Source organism: Macaca mulatta, chromosome 20, assembly GCF_049350105.2.
Source record: "Macaca mulatta isolate MMU2019108-1 chromosome 20, T2T-MMU8v2.0, whole genome shotgun sequence".
NCBI lineage: Eukaryota > Metazoa > Chordata > Mammalia > Primates > Cercopithecidae > Macaca > Macaca mulatta.
The window spans coordinates 42,745,091-42,763,372 of NC_133425.1; the positions used below are offsets into that span (position 1 = coordinate 42,745,091).

The 18,282-nt window shown below is 35.6% G+C and overlaps 1 protein-coding gene across 2 annotated transcripts in view; it reads right to left on the bottom strand.

Moving 5' to 3' along the window:
- Positions 1-18,282, bottom strand: part of ITFG1 (integrin alpha FG-GAP repeat containing 1) — a 293,341-nt gene that overhangs the window by 147,326 nt on the left and 127,733 nt on the right. The window lies entirely within an intron of this gene.

Sequence of the window (18,282 nt, forward strand, 5' to 3'; positions counted from 1 at the left end):
TCTTTATGTGGACATTCACAATGCACAGTCATTTAGCTTTTTAATTTGGGGACTGATTTTGTATTGTTTTAATCACTGATTTATTTGCTATTGTTTACTATATTATTTAACTTGTGCCTGAGGTAGTATATACACTTGGAAGAAAATAAAAGGATTATTAATACAGAAATATGCTTCATTGTATATTTAGTGAAGCATACTTACGTATTGAGAGCTATGTAATTATTGAAAGCCTATCGAGTCTCCAATAATGTATTCAAAAGGAAAAAAAAAGAATTTCAGGCTGAGTGGAATTAAAATCTAGCCAATGGAAACTGACTTCAGCATGGAAAAGTAAAAATGCACAACAAAGTAAAAAATGATTTTTCATTTAATTTCATGATTTGATTACTTAGGATCCTCGTGATTAATACCATTTATGATGATAAACTCTGCCTTAGAGGAGTGCAACATTAAATACAATAGTTGAATTAATAATAAAACACATAGAGAACATCTGTACATCTGTAATTTGGCAACGTATAGATTTGGACTACTGAGAATTACGTAGGTTGACAGATAAAAATGCAATTCTAGGCAGGAACACTTGAAAAGGAGAAGGTTTTCCAAGGAGATAAACATATATCATGGCTTAAAAAAAAAAAAGAGCTAGCCAAGTAAAAAAGAACTAATACAAAAATGTGATTTACAAACTGGCTCGAGTGATAACATAGACTTCATCAAAACCAAATCACTCTACTGTAAATCAATGGGAGAACAATTTGAAGAGCATTACCACAGTTTTTCCCTTCATTTTTAGCCCAATGACAAAATGCTCATATTAGAATCTTATTCATACTTTACTTTTCCCCTAGTTTCTCTTTCTTCCAAGTAGTTTCATATATCTCATGAATCTTTTGACAATCAATTGGTTGGTATTTTTTCAAGTGCTCTAACAAATATCTAGTAAACATATATCTAACTTGTGTTAACAGCATAATCATGCATTTTAGTATAAATTATCAGTAATATTTTATAGATATGGTCACAGAAAACTAAACTTAATCACAAAATGTGTTTCTTGTGCTATTCTAAATGCTACACACACACACACACACACACACACACACACACACACACATAAAATTTATTTATTTATTGAGACAGAGTCTTGCTCTGTGGCTCAGGCTGGAGGGCAGTGGCACGATCTCAACTCATTGCAACCTCCTGCTCCTGGGTTCAAGCAATTCTCATGCCTCAGCCTACTAAGTAGCTGGGATTACAGGCGTGCGCCACCACGCCCAGCTAATTTTTGTATATTCAGTAGAATGCGGGTTTTGCCATGTTGGCCAGGCTGGTCTCAAACTCCTGGCCTCAAGAGATCTGCCTGCCTCGGCCTCCTAAAGTGCTAGGATTACAGGCATGATCCACTGCCTCTGGCCTTATTTTTAAAAAATATTTAGGTGAAATGACAGAAATGGTTTTTGAGAGTACAATTTCAAGAATACAATTTCAAAGGAAATTTGCTCTTTTAAAGGAGATAAACTTTTAAATTTACATATTTCAGTTTTCTGTACTTTTTTAAAAGCTTTTGTATTTGGTAGTAATTTATACTTAAAGTTGCAATAACAGAAATAGTAAAAGAAACATCTATTAAGCCTTTAACCACATTTGCCTATTGTTAACATTTTACCCCTTTCACAAAATCATTTGTGTTCTTTCCCTCTTTGAAATAAATTTTTTTTGAACCATGTATATAAGTACATACATTAAGGTCCTTTGCCCCTAAATGTATCAGTGTGCATTCCCTAGGAGTAGGGATATTCTCTTATATGACCACAATACAGTTAACAATTCACAATTTACACACAAGCAATGCATTTATCTAATGTGCTATCTATATTTCAATTTTTTCCACTGACCTGTTGTCCCGTAGAGCATTTTTGTCCCTGCAGCACAGGATACAGTGCAGGACTAGAAATTGCATAAAGCTGTTACTTAATAGCCTCCTTTCATTTGGAATGTTTCCACAGCCTTTCTTTGTCTTTTATAATTTGCGTATTTTTTAATCTCACACTACAGGAATATTTTATGTTTTAATATATTGTTATGCCTGGGGAAGAAAGTATTTTTAATATGGGAAAAATCAGAGGCGCAAGGCTAGGAGCTAGAATTACTTTAAGCAAATTCTCAGAGAAATAATGTCTCTTTGTGAGTAGATTATAAAGAAGGGCATGCTGATGGAGGTGCTGGCCTGTGAACTTGGCACAGTACTTAAAGAACCAGGAATTTATAACTTCGGATTGTCTTTTCTTTGGGACTTCGGTAAATACGTATCTCAAGTTTTCTTTCAGGCCAAAATTCTTTCTCAAAAACTCAAGAGAAACTGCAACAGAAGGAACAGCATCTTGATTTACTTATATTTACAAAAAACAGTGTAAAAATCAGCCTTTTTCAGGACTGATCATCCTAAACTAACAAACATATGCTAACTTCCCTTTGATGGTAACTTTAGCCAAATTACAAATGAAATTCTTCTCTAAAACATATAAATACTTTATTGAAATATAATTAAGGGTTTAAAACTGATTTAGAGAAACTAAAACTGATTTAGAGAAAATTTTAAATTTTAAAAGCAAAACTAAAGTGTTACTGTTCTTATAAAAGTGGATTACAATGAATTTTTATATATAATTTTGTTTTTAATTAAGCAGAGAACAAAAAAAGATACACATAAAAAAGGTTCACATATATCACTTATTCTCTTAAGCATTCTTAATATTTTCAGTCTAATGAAGTTAACTGACCTGTGGAATTGTTTAAGCAAATTAGAACTCATTGCTCTGCCCCCAGATTACCTTTCCAACTTTGTTAACCACAATTTCTCTAATGCAGTGGTTCTGCAGCCTCTGAATCAGCTGGGAACTTGTTAGAAATGAGAATTCTTAGGCTCCTGCCCAGATCTAATGAATCAGAATCTCAGGAAGAAACTAAAAAAAAAGCCGTTTTACTCCATCCTGTGCTCCCCTCCAGTGGCAACCACTATAGCAGTTTCTTGTCTATCCTTCCAAGACAGTCTATGCAAATACATATACTACATATAATTTTGCACAAATAGTAGTGTACTCTACACACTTTTTGGCATCCTAAATTTCTGACTTAATAATCTTTGAGATGGTTTCATAATGGTAAATCTGTATCTGTGTCATATAGATAATATAGTATTACATTGTATGAAGGTATCTCAGTAACTGATTCTCTACTGATATGCAAATACTGGGTTGTTTCCAATCTTTTGATAATCCAAACAATCCAACAGTGAATAATTTTGAATAATATCACCTTTGTGAGATTATATCTGTAGTATAAATTCCTAAAATGAAAATCATGGTTTCAATTGTTACATTAAATTAAAATTTATATTTTACACTCCATAGCGGAATAGTTCTCAAACTTTTAAATACTCTGAAAAACTGAAGACCCCAAAGAGCTTTGTTTATGTGACTTATATCTATGCTTACTTGCCGTATTAAAAATTAAGACAGAAATAGTTCAATATTTATTAAGTTAAAATAACCGTAAATATATTACATGTAAACACAAAGAACAATTTCATGAAAAATAACCATTTTACAAAACAAAAAGTTTTTGAAAAAAGAGTAGAACTGCCTGGCTTTAAAATAAAATTACATTTTAACACTGATTTTATATGCAATCTGTTGTAACATGTTGTTTTGGTTGACAAGTAAGAAAAAATGCAGTTGGTAGAAGTATTAAAATAGCCTTTTCAGATAACCTTGGGTATTATCCCATCTATCGCCAAACTCAACAAGTAATTTTTTTTAACGGTTATTTGCAATGAGGAATCCAAAGTCGTATCAATGAATTTTCCCTACTCTGTTAATTAAAACCATTGGTCCATCTTGCACATTGAATGAATGCTTCATATCCATCTATGCATTCATGTAAAATGCATGACTTTGTAAAATCACACATTGATCCTTTGAAAAATATTGGTTGTGTGAACCTTTTAAATGTTGATACACTTCATGATACTGTATCAAAAATTCACATTTGTTGATATCACTGCAATCTCATCACAAGTCTTTAGATGTCGGGAAGCTGTCAGTTCATTGCAGATAGAAGTTTTCCAAAATTCAAATTTTTGCTTGAAAGCTCAAATTTTATCACTGACACCAAATACTGTCAGTTGTTTTCCTGATGTGACAAGCTCACTTCATTCATTTTAGAGAAAATGTCCATCAACTACCGAAGCTGGAATAACAGTAGTTTGTCAGTTGTTCTTTCAAGTAAGAAATGGTATTTTAAGAAGTAGCTAGTTTAGCTTGCAACTTAATCTCACCACTGCTTTTCGTCAACACAACCAACATACTTGGTACGCAGATGTGTTTCACGCATATTTTCCAACACAGACCATGATAAAGATGTATACTCAAGGGTGGAGACTTATTAAAATTATTGTTTTTTGTAGATTCATCAAAAGAATTACTAAGTGAAACTGACCATGTTTCTTGTTCCCTTCCTCCTCCTCCTCCTCCAGTTTAAAATTGTGAATGTATGGTGATGAAGACCACAATGAATACTAGTGAAGTTTGGTGCTACTACTTTGATTTGTGCTACACTGGAAGCAGCTTTATCCACCATTGCTTTGCTTTGTCATTGTAAATGTCAACACGTGAAAAAGTCAAATAATATTTTAGTATTAGTGTAAAAATAATTTTCACCTTGTGTAATCCTTGAGTTTCAGGGAGCCGCCCCTCCACAGGCTCATCTTTTTTTTTTTTTTTGTGAGACAGAGTTTCGCTCTGTCACCCAGGCTGGAATGCAGTGGCACCACCTTGGCTCAGTGCAACTTACGCCTCCTGGATTCAAGCCATTCTCCTGCCTTAGCTTCCCAAGTACCCGGGATTATGGGTGTGTGCCACCACACCCAGCAGAGGCCCACAGTTTGGATCACACAGAGAGGTTGCACCAATACCTCAATTATCAAGTGTTTTAATTTTTTGCCAATCTGATAAGTGAAAATGGTATATCACTGTGGTTTTCATTTTTGTTTTCTAATGAATAACGCTGTTGGTCTTTTACCTGCCAGTGTGTAGCAGCCCTTTCAAAATTAAGAAAATTATTCTTTATCTGTGATTTATTAATATTTTGCTTTATGGCTTCCACATTTTGCTTATATTTTATAAAGGCTTTTCCATTACACACATATAACTCTGTTTCCCCCACCCACACCCTGTTTTGTTCTAGTACTTTTGAGCATTAGTTTTACTTTTAAGTCTTAGATAAACCTAAAATTTATTTTGATGTACAATTATGAGTTGTACTGCACTTTTTACCCATGGATGTCTCATTAGTTGTTTCACACCAATTATTGAATGATATATACTTTTCAGAAAAGAAACTAAATCTCTTTTGCTTTGTCTTTTATCTGTAAAATGATTAAAAGGAACAAACTTAGCTACCATATGTGATCACTTTAAGGATTAAATGTGGAAGAAAGAACTTGGAGAAAAAAACTTAAAGCAGTAAACAAACATAAAGGAGCCCATTATCCCTACCTAGCCCTATCACTGTGGTATTCTGTGTATTTAATACAGTGGTGTGCTCTGCCTAGGACATAGGCAAAAGAGTAAAAAAATGCATTAACTCCTGGAAGGACAGAAGTACTTTTCCTAAAGGGTTCTTACTTCAAGAATCCACTGCAAAGTTGTCAGTGGAAATACTAAAACACTTGGTCATGAAAAATGAAACTAACAATTTAGAATTTGACAAATGTTGCTCCATGGATTGAGAAAAAAATTGTAAGTGGAATGGCTAAATATTTCTATATACATTCTGGAACTCTGAGTTCAAAAACAAAAATAAATCAGTGATTTCTGATTACAGAGTAGAACATGGCATGACAGCACACACAGGGAACAAGTCAAAATGCCTCCTTCCACCATCTGGAAAATCTACTCATGGATGACTGTAGCATAAATGAGCTATAAATACCACAAATCACATGACTAATTAATGGTAGAAGGTTTTAAATAGAATTCAAGGCTTTTAATATGTGAGACCCAGGGCTGAAAGATTTCTACACAGGATCTCTGAAACTGCATTTCTTGCTAAAATGGACTCTGAATATAGACAGAAATAATGGCTTTCTCATTACACTTGTCAAGAGATAGGAGATATATGACAGATAATGTATTTACATATAAAATGACATTTTCTTTTGTGATTCATTATTAATATAAAGTTGGAAATACAGGCTGAACTTTTTACAAATCCATTTCCTTTTTACTTTTGAAACAGTGAAGAATATAACTTTATATTTTTCAGAAGAACACATTATTAACATAACAGAAATTATTCTCACAAATATACAGAGTGGGGCATGGTGGTACACGTTAGTCCCAGCTACTTGAGAGGCTAAAGCAGGAGGACTAGTTGACCCCAGGAGTTGGAGGCTGTAGAGCACTATGACTGTGCCTGTAGATGGGCACTGCACTACAGTCTGGGCAACACAGCAAGACTCTATCTTTTACAAACACACACAATGCTACATTTTTTACATCATAGGATACAACAATTATTATATAAACCAGGTTAGACACTTTTAGAGAATAAAATTAAGAATTTTAAAATAATTGAATGGTACAAAAATAGATGGCATGCATGAACATATTTACAATTCTTTATTTTTAAAATGCTCATAAACCAAATTATGACGATGTGAAACAAGTGCTAATACAAATTGAAAAAAAGATAAAAAAGATCATATCATCTACATTACTCTGTGGAAGGAATAAACAATTTCTTCAAAATATTAATTTGTAAATGGCATAAATGAAAGAATTATGAATATGTACATGGGTTTACTTACTCTACTTCAGATGTTAAATAGCATATAGGTTGATTTTAAAGTTCTGCACATATAAATATGGATTTAATGTACCTACATTATTGAAGACAAGTCCACAAAGTACTAGAGCCTTAGTGGAACTTTAAAAATAAGAAATATATACTATTAAATAACTTGAGCATGATCAGAAAAGAAAAGCTATACTTCTGTAAGATGCTGCCAGTCACTGTCAGACATAGTATAACGCTGGAAAGTGTGACATGGTACCAAGGATACACAAAGTTAACTAAATTAGCTTTACATTTTTGTAAATAAATTATTAATTTTTAATTGACAAAAATACATTTATGATCTACAACATGATGTTTTGAAATATGAATATAGGCCAGGCGTGGTGGCTCAAACCTGTAATCCCAGCACTTTGGGATGCCAAGGCGGGTGCATCACCTGAGGTCAGGAGTTCGAGACCAGCCTGGCCAACATGGCAAAACCCAATCTCTACTAAAAATACAAAAAGTTAGCCAGGCATGGTGGCAAGCACCTGTAATACCAGCTACTTGGGAGATGGAGGCAGAAGAATTGCTTGAACCCAGGAGGTGGAGGTTGCAGTGAGCCGAGATCACGCCACTGCACTCCAGCCTGGGCAATAGAGTGAGACTCTGTCTCACACACACACATAAAAGAAATATGAATATACTGTGGACTGGCTAAATCTAGCTAATCAGCACATGCATTTACTTACGTATTTAACATTTTTTCTGCGTGTTGAGAGAACTTAAAATCTCATCAATTTTCAAGTATATATTGTTATTAACTATAGTTATCACATTGTATTTAATATAAACTTAAGCTTTGTGAATACTTGGCCATCAGAAAGGACATTCAGGATGATTGTTTTTCTCTTGCCAAGGTCTGAGATAAACCATTCTATTTATTTTTCTGATTGATATGAATATTTTTTTTTTTTTTTTTTTTTTGAGACGGAGTCTCGCTCTGTCGCCCGGGGTGGAGTGCAGTGGCCGGATCTCAGCTCACTGCAAGCTCCGCCTCCCAGGTTTACGCCATTCTCCTGCCTCAGCCTCCCGAATAGCTGGGACTACAGGCACCCGCCACCTCGCCCGGCTAGTTTTTTGTATTTTTTTTTAGTAGAGACGGGGTTTCACCGTGTTAGCCAGGATGGTCTCGATCTCCTGACCTCGTGATCCGCCCGCCTCGGCCTCCCAGAGTGCTGGGATTACAGGCTTGAGCCACCGCGCCCTGCTGATATGAATATTTTTGTTATTTAAATTCCCAAATAATTGCCAGGCTTCAATAATATCTCATGGATACTTGTCTAGTGATGCTTTTCTATTTTGCTGAGTATACCAATTCTTTTACTACCATTATGATTTGAATATTTGTCCCCTCCAAAACTCATGTTGAAATTTAATCCCTAATGAGGCACTATTGAGAGGTGTGGCTTTCAAGAGGTGATTGGGTCATGAGGGTTCTCCCCGCATGAATGGATTAACTCATTCATGAATTAATTAATATGTTAATGAATCCATGGGTAATCATGGCAAAGAACATGGGTTATCATGGGAGGAGAACCATAGAATTTTATATTTGGGAAGAAGATGATAATCAAAATCAAAATGCCATAAGAAAAGGAAGAGAGGCTGTAATCCCAGCACTCTGGGAGGCCGAGGTGGGCAGGTCACGAGGTCAGGAGATGGAGACCATACTGGCTAACACGGTGAAACCCCATCTCTACTAAAAATACAAACAATTAGCCGGGCGTGGTGGCGAGCGCCTGTAGTCTCAGCTACTAGGGAGGCTGAGGCAGGAGAATGGCGTGAACCCGGGAGGCGGAGCTTGCAGTGAGCCAAGATCGCGCCACTGCACTCCAGCCTGGGTGACTGAGCGAGACTCTGTCTCAAAAAAAAAAAAAAGAAAATAAAATGAAGAGAGGCCTGAGCTAGCACATTAGCAGGCTCAGCCTCCTAGTAATTTGATTCTCTGTGCTGCCTTGACTCTGCAGAGTCCCCACCAGGAGGAAAGCTATTACCAATAAGCAACAATGGAATAAGACAACTACTATAACTTGATGATTTTTTTTCCTAACTGAGAATTTTATCAAGCAAAGTCATGACCTATTCTTTTTCCTGTTCTGAGATTCCTCTGTTCTCTCCAATATGTGAATCAAGGTAAAAGCTGACTATCTCAGTCAGTTGGGGTAGTAATGGGGTGGACTGAGATTGGGTCTCAGTATACCCAATTCCAGCCCAGTCACCTGATGATGATGGAAATGTTTCCTAAACATTCCACATGGCAACAGCCTTGTTTATTTTACTTTCTGAAGTCTGGAAGAGAACAGGGAGAGGAAGATGGGACTAGATTATTCTTAAAATTCTTATGACTAAACCTAAAACTCTATGGCTATTGTTTTATATGAAGTATTAAATGTGCTATGAAATTATAATCATTTTAGCTTTCCTTACCAAAAATAAATATGTGTATATTTAACTATGCACAGATACAGTATAACTTTTCTATAATGTTCATATGTCAGAAAAAATGAAGAGAAATCTTTCTATCAATAGTGCTTTAAAATTTTGGGGCATATCTTTAAAAATCAAACCATATATTATTTAAAATTTGGAGTAAATGTGATAGCTGAGAAGAAGGAAATTTATACACATTTCCTACATACAGTGTTAAAATAGAAGAAAAACACTTAGTATATCCTTGTTGTATAACTAATTAGCTTAAACATTCTTATTTTCTACCAAGCAGAGTGATACTTAAAGGCTAATACTTCTTTTGTCTGTTTACTTCTGAGTGCTCTCAATATAACAGAAAATAAATTCCATTGGGGAATCATTTTAAGATTAGCACATTTAAATGAAAGAGATTAAACTTTTTTCTGTCAATAGTCTCTCATTTTACTAATAAACTAACCTATTATGACAAACTACTAGCTAACTCAAATCCATAATCTGAATTCTAAAAATAAGCAAGAAACTGAAATAAAATCCTATTTTTTGTTTTATATATTTATTCACACCCACCATACAAGGTAGGGAAAGGTGGCTGCTAGTCTCTTCGTCAGTACAATCCTGCATTCAAAATAAAGCCTAAGATCAAAAGAACAGAAACGTATGTGTAAATATAAAAATCCACACTTAAGGCAGCAAGGACCGAAAAATGGTTCATTCTTATTTTGATTAGAATAAACAAGCATAAAATGATGGTAAAGTAATATTATTTTAAAATGAAATCTTTACACACAAAAGCTTTCATTTAATCCTAACAATCTAGGATTTTATATTTGGGCAGAAGATGAGAATCAAAATGCAAATGATTAAAGCTATTCTAAAGAATTCCTAAGAAAAGAAGCCATGCTTGGGGGCAGCAGAAAGGACAATGGGAAAGATATTGCTTTCAGGATTGTCTGTTACTGTGGTGCTTAGTCAATTCAGTATTTTTTCTATCTACAAAATGAGAAGGTTAGATTCCATGTATGACATTCCAAAATGCTACCAGCAGTCCACTTCTACTAAGGCCACAGTCCAGTTTAGGAGCGTGGGCTTAAGTCCATCATAAGGACTTGAGGTCAAATCTTGGCCATCACTTGCTAGTAGTGTGGCCTTGGGAAAGTCATTTATGATTTCTTAGCCTCAGTTTCTTTATCTGTAAAATGCATACTATCCCAATGTTTTCTTGTAAAGATTAAATGATGATGATGATGACAATGATGACACTAGTAAGCAATCACTGAGTGTTTACTATGTGCAAAACAGTTATGAGTTTTATATATGTATTACCTCCTTTAATCTTCATAATAACTCCAATTGTGTTATTATCCTATATTACGACCTCCATTTAACAGAAGAAGAAATGGAAGTACCAAGAGGTAAGTACCTTGCCCATGAACACAGATTTAGTAAGAGGCAGAATCAGAATACAAACTCAGGCAGCCTGTGTCCAGAGCCCATATTCTCATCCATGGCCCTTTGCATAGTTCTTGGCACATAAGAGCTAAATATGTGGTAGTAATTGTTAGAATAACAAACACTCAAAAGTGTCAAATGGTGACACTACATAAGCCAAATGTCAACATTTGGGCAGGGATGGGTTACAGATTCTTAGTTTCTTCTGGAGAGCATAAATGAAAGGGTGACCTTCAAAGAGGGTTGAAAATGCCTGGTACTGGTAAAAAATAGACGGGCAAGCCAATGGAACAGAATAGAGAGCCCAGAAATAAAGCTGCACACCTATAAACAAACAATCTTTAACAAAGTTGAGAAAAATAAGCAAAGGAAAAAGGACTCTCTATTCAATAAATGGTGCTGGAAAAACTGGCTAACCATACACAGAAGAATGAAACTGGACCCCTACCTCTTACCATATATAAAAAATAACTGAAGATGGATTAAAGACATAAATGTAAGACCTTAACCTAAAAAATCCTAGAAAAAAACCTAGGAAATACTCTTTGGGACATGTGCCTATGAAAAGAATTTATGACTAAGTCCTCAAAAGCAAGTGAAACAAAAATAAAAATTGACAAGTTGAATCTAAATAAATTAAAGAGCTTCTGCATAGCAAACAAACCAACCAACCCAAAAAACAAAAAACCCAAACTATCGATAGAGTAAAAAGACAACCTATAGAATGGGAGAAAATATTTGCAAACTGTGCATTCTAAAAGGGACTAATATCCAGAATCTATAAGGAACTTAAGCAAATCAAAAAGAAAAACAAAAATAACACCATTAAAAACTGGGCAAAGAACATGAACAGATACTTCTCAAAAGAAGACGTACGAGCAGCCAACAAACATGAAAAAATGTCCAATATCACTAATCATCAGAGAAATGCAAATCAAAACCACAATGAGATACCATCTCACACCCGTCAGAATGGCTATTAAGAAGTCAAAAAATAACAGATGCTGGCAAGGCTGCAGAGAAAAGGGAAGGCTTAGCACACACTGTTGGTGGAAATGTAAATTAGTTCGGCCATTGTGGAAAGTAGCTTGGAGATTTCTCAAAAAACTTAAAATAGAACTACCATTTGACCCAGTAATCCCATTAACGGGTATATACTCAAAGGAAAATAAATTGTTCTACTAAAAAGACATCTGCACTTGTATGTACATCGCAGCACTAATCACAATAGCAAAGACATGGAAACAACCTAGGTGCTCATCAACGGTGGACTGGATAAAGAAAATGTGGTACCCGTGGAATACTATGCAGCCATAAAACCGAACAAAATCATGTCCTTTGCAGCAGCATAAATGCAGCTGGAGACCATTATCCTAAGTGAATTAACACAGAAACAAAAAGCCAAATACTGCATGTTCTGATTTACAAGTGGGAGCTAAACCCTGGATACCCATGGACATAAAGATAGAAACAGACACTGGGGACTCCAAAAGGAAGGAGGAAGGGAGGGACAGAGGGAAGAGGGCAAGGGCTGAAAAATGTCCTACTGGGTACTGTGTTCACTATCTGGGTAATATGATCAATAGAAGCCCAGATCTTAGCATCACGCAAATATACCCATGCAACAAATCTGCACATGGACCCTGTGAATCTAAACTAAAATTAACAATTAAATGAAACAAAACAAAAACCCAAAGGAAATGGCTCCATTAAAGTGAACATTGATAAAAACTGCGAATAAAGGTTATCCTAACTTCTGCTTATACTCTTCTTTCATTGAAATATCTATCTTTGGGAGATTTACCTTTCAGATCCTTTTATAACCCACAATATTCTAAACAAACATGGGTTAGTTTAAAAGTAAAGGAAGGGACAAGTTTCAGAAACAAGTAGACTAATTTGAAATAGTCTTTTGAAAAATGAAAGAACAGTCTTGTCATGCTAATTTTGAAATTTTCATGAGAAAAATATTTTACATGTTGTTAGTAATTTTTTTGTATGATCAATGAGCTAATTAGTACTTTTACTCAGAAGATAAACATCTTTAATTCTCTTCAAAACTGTAATTATAATTTCCACTTGCAGGTATTTTTGATCACCTATGAAACAACCAAATACATAATTTTCTCAAATACCCCAAATGTTATTAGGACATCAAATTCTTAGGTCAAAGCACCTTTAAGAGCTCATTTTGTCCTTTCAATAAGACTCTTATGTATGAAATGTCTGAACCAGTGTGGCAGTTTTCTCACTCTGACTAAATCCTTGTTTCACAAGTAGCTGTGAACTTTTTGCCAGAAGGGTAGAGGTGGATGAAATCAACAGCTGCTAACAATGATATTCCACGGATTTCACAGAATATTCATTTTCAGTGTTAAAATCTTTATTATCCATCCTTTCAAGGGAAAAAGAGGGAATCAAATATTATGAAGCTGCTAAGTTCAAAAGTAAGGTGCACAAGGAATTCAAAGCTTTTACCTCTACAAGCACTTCAAGGCCACTAAAAGTAAAATGTTCTAACTAATAACAAGTATAAAGATCCCTGTAACCTGGTGTTTCATTTACATATTTTGTTCATATTTTCCTAATGATCAATCCTTTTAATTTAAATAATCAGTCAACAGAATATAACAATCAGCTTTGACTTACTTCTCACTGATTTCAAATTATATATGTTAGAACTATAAAGGGCCATAGAAATTATGTCCTTTATCTCCATTATTTTATAGATGAGAAAACGGAGACCCAGAAAGGTTAAGCCATTTGTCTGGGATCAGACAGACAGGGAGATGCAAGACTTGACTCCAGTCATGGGGTCCTTGAACCATGCAAGCTCTATCTAGGAATGGCCCAGAACCAGGTAATTATTCAATTTGTTAGGCATAAGTCACTGAACAACATCAGGATTTTCATGTCAGGCTTTCCAACTAACTTCTGCATTACAGCGGCAGTTTATTCAAAGGTACTAGAGCAATTTAAGAGGTTATTCATGTATGAAATAATTGAAACATCATTTACTATCATATTTATAAACATACTTTAATTGTGTTCATAAGCACTGAATTAATTACCGAAGGGGAGAAAAACACCTACACATGCAGTTGTCTCAATTTTAATAAATATACAGTGTCCAAAGCTGTCGTTCTCATTTTTTTTTTCTTCCTATTCCTATACACATGAAGGGTATGTCCTGGGATGGAAGAAGGAAACTGATAATTCCTGAATATCTACTAAGTCCTAGTAGAGGTTATTTTATATGTACTACATTACTATTTAATTCTGACAAAAACTATGAAGCACATATTATGCTTAATTTACAGATGAGGACATTGATGCTTGGTAATATTAATCACCCAGGGAAAAAGCCAATAAGTGGCAGGCAAAAGTGGAATTTTAACTCAAGTCTGTCTAAGTTCATTATCCAAGGATGTCTCTTCTCTTCCTGAAACTGAAAAGTGTTTGTCAAAGGTTCACCCAGAATTAGAGACCTAGCAAGCAGCTGAAAAATACGTTTTTTCTCTGGATTGAAGGAAAATGGCCAATACTGGAGAATATACCCTTAAATATGACTTTGTACCTTGAGTTGATCAGTTTAGAAATAAGAAAAGCAAACATTCGTTACAAAATTTTTCTTTTAATGAAGTATATTAGCATTGTATTAAACATAATATAAAATGGCCACATAACTTTTATAAGTTCATGAAGATAGTAAGGGGTAGAGCTGGGGTTCATATCAAGAACTGTTTGGCTTTAGGACTACAGGTATGTTATTGTACTTCCCTATGGTCAGTTTTCTAATTCACAAAAGAAGCAGAGTGGACATAAGGCCTGCTTTGTGCTTTAAGGAACTGGTTCTTTTTACCTTGGTCTTCAAGCAGGAAAACAGTCTTCATCATAGGCTAGGTCTTTACTAAGCAATATTAAATGTTGAAAAATATAATGATTTGAATTGAGATTTTCAAATTCAATGAACTGTGATACCACATTTACATGACTTCATTTTATATGAAATAGTGCCTTATCAATTTAAATACCCACAATAGCATCTGGCACAACATTTACCATATTGGTATTTTGGCTCACCAGTAAGAAAGTCGTGAAATAATAGTGTTAGTATGTGTAAAGGCTTTTAATCATGTTCTATTTTATTAATCATTGATTTTGCTAAGTACAATGAAATCCATGAATGTTACTCTCATTCAAAGAACCTCTCAATACATGAATATATTTCAGGCTGGGTGCAGTGGTTCACACCTGTAATCCCAGCACTTTGGGAGGCTGAGGTAGGTGGATGGCTTGAGCCCAGGAGTTCAAGACCAGCCTGGGCAACATGGCCAAACAAAGTTAGCTGGGTGATGCAGTGTGTCCCTGTAGTCCCAAATGCTTGAGAGGCTGAGGTGAGAGGATTGCTTGACCTTGGGAGGTTGAGACTGCAGTGAGCTGTGATCTCACTACTGCACTCCAAACTGGGTGACAGAGTGAGCCCTGTCTCAAAAAAGAAAAAAAAAAAAAATAAAAGAATAAAAAAGAAAATAAAATACATTTTATTCTATATTAAACAAACACTTAAATGTAGGAGCAGTGAACCTCAAAAAATTCCTAGAGCAAGTGATTTCTGAGATTTTGTTTCATTTTGTTTTGGGTCAATGATTCATTGCTTGGTTGAAGTCCTGTGTCAAGGCAAATTACACAGTTTTATATAGGTGGAGAACTGTCAGCTGGATTATAACACTGACTTTTGGGTCTATATAATTTCAACTCTGACAAACAAGAAGTTCCTGCAGCTCCTTTCCCACCCTGAGCTAAAGCAAATAATCATCAGTCAACATTAGACTACTTTTTCAGATAGGTCCCATTTTATGATATTACTCTCTATACATGCAAATACAATAATTAGAAAATATTCTAATAGTGTCCTGAGATGAGAAAATTTTTTTTTTGATAACTATCAAGAATTTATTTAAAATTTATGCAAAATGACTCATAGACTTACAGAGCTAAAATCAGAAAACTTATAGAAGAAAACTGGAAAAAATTTTTCTGTCCTTAGGTTATTAAGCAAAGAATTCTTAGATATGACATGAGAAACATGATATTAAAAGCAAAATTGGATAAACTTGACCTCATAAAAATTAAACATACACGCTTTTATAAAAACCTATTAAGACGGCTGGGCACCATCTTAATATGGCTCACGCCAGTAAACCTAGCACTTTGGGAGGCCAAGGCGGGTGGATCACCTGAGGTCAGGAGTTCAAGACCAACCTGGCCAACATGGTGAAACCCTGTCTCTACTAAAAATACAAAAATTAGTCGGGCATGGTGCGGGTGCTTGCAAGCCCAGCTACTCGGAAGGCTGAGGCAGGAGAATCACTTGAACCTGGGAGGCAGAGGTTGCCGTGAGCCCAGATCATGTCCATTGCACTCCAGCCTGGGTGACAAGAGCGAGACTCTAAGAAAAAAAACAAAAAAAAAACAAAACAAACCCCCAAAACAACAAAAAACCCTATTAAGAATATAAAAAGACAAGCTGCAGAGTAGAGAATAAAAGAACTGCCAATCATGTACCTTATAAAGGATTTGTCTGAAGAATATATGAAGTCCTATAACTTAAGATGACACACAATGAGTTTCTAAAACATGGACAAAGAATTGGAATAGACATTTCATAACAGAAAAACCTACAAATGGCAAATAAACATATAAAAAAGATGTTCAGCATCATTAGTCATAAGGGAAATGCAAATAAACGGCAAAATAAGACACCACTACACACCAAATAAAATGGTTATAATAAAGAAGAATGACAATACTAACTGTTGACAAGAATGTAGAGAGAATAGAAATCTCATACATTCCTGGTAGTGACAATATGGATAGCCACTTTGGAAACATAAAATGTTAAGCATACACTTATCATATTGATCTGGTATTTCCACTCCTAGGTATTACTAAGAAAAAGGAAACCATATATCTACACAAAGTCTTTTAAGCAAATGTTCACAGCAGTATTATTTGTAGTAACCCCAAACTGGAAATAATCTAAAGTCTCCATCAACAGTTTACAGATAAATAAAATGTCATATACTCATAGAATGGAATACCACTCAGCAATGAAAAGGAACAAATTATGAATACATATTACAATATGAGTGAACCTTAGATGCTAATAAGTCGGAAATATAGTATGATTCTATTTACATAAAAAGTCTAGAATAGGCCAAAGTATAGAGACAAAAAGTAGATCAAATGATGTCAGCAAAACGGCAGAGTAGGCAGCTCCTGGATCTCTCACAGACACACAGAAAAAACAAGCTGAAACTATCAGAAATAACTATCAGAAATAACTGTCAGAACTCTGGAAAATGGTCAAAGGTTGACAGCAACCAAGCAAATGCTGGATCAAGAAAAAGGCAACTTGAAAATGGTAGGAACACTTGACAGCATTTTCCCTTGCCCTTGTCCTGCTGCTCTCGGCTGTGGTAGCAGTACTGAAGCAGTGACAGCACTGGCCCCTGGATTCTGAGGAAATACAGCAGATCTTACTTACAAATCATTGTGTATTTCTGTTCTAACGTGTCTAGGTACTATCTGGAAGATGGACAGAAGGTGCTTGATTCTCTTTTGGCTAACTTGAAACTAAGGACAGAAAAGCAGCAGACATTACTGAAAACACTCCAAAGCCCACAGATACTTGAGGCAAAAGATGATGGATCAAGTTATACAACTGGCCCATATAAGGCACTGAAGGAAAAGCTAAGGGAAATTTGTTAAGAAATTAGGGGCTGGGCATGGTGGCTCATGCCTGTAATCCTAGCACTTTGGGAGGCCAAGGGGGCGGGTCACTTGAGGTCAGGAGTTCTAGACCTGCCTGGCCAACATGGTGAAACCCTGTCTCTACTAAAAATACAAAAATTACCCCGGCATGGTGGCACATGCCTGTAATCCCAGCTACTCGGGAGGCTGAGGGAGGAGAATTGCTAGAACCCGGGAGGCGGAGGTTGCGGTGAGCCAAGATCACATCACTGCACTTCAGCTTGTGAGACAGAGTGAGGCTCCATCTCAGAAAACAGAAAAAGAAAAAAGAGGCCGGGTGCAGTGGCTCATGCCTGTAATCCCAGCACTTTGGGAGGCCGAGGCGGGCGGATCACCTGAGGTCAGGAGTTCGAGACCAAAGTAGCCAACATGGTGAAATCCCGTCTCTACTAAAAATACAAAAACTAGCAGGGTGTGGTGGTGGGGACGTGTAATCCCAGCTACTCGGGAGGCTGAGGCAGGAGAATCACTTGAACCTGGGAGGTGGGGGTTGCAGTGAGCTGAGATCATGCCATTGCACTCCAACCTGGGCGACAAGAGTGAACTCTTATCTCAAAAAAAAAAAAAAAATAAAAAAAAAAAAAAAATAAAAGAAAGAAAGAAATTAGGACAGCTGATGAATGCTGAAGATATAGATACTTGGTACCCTCTTGTGGAAATTTTGATGCCAAACTTTCAGCT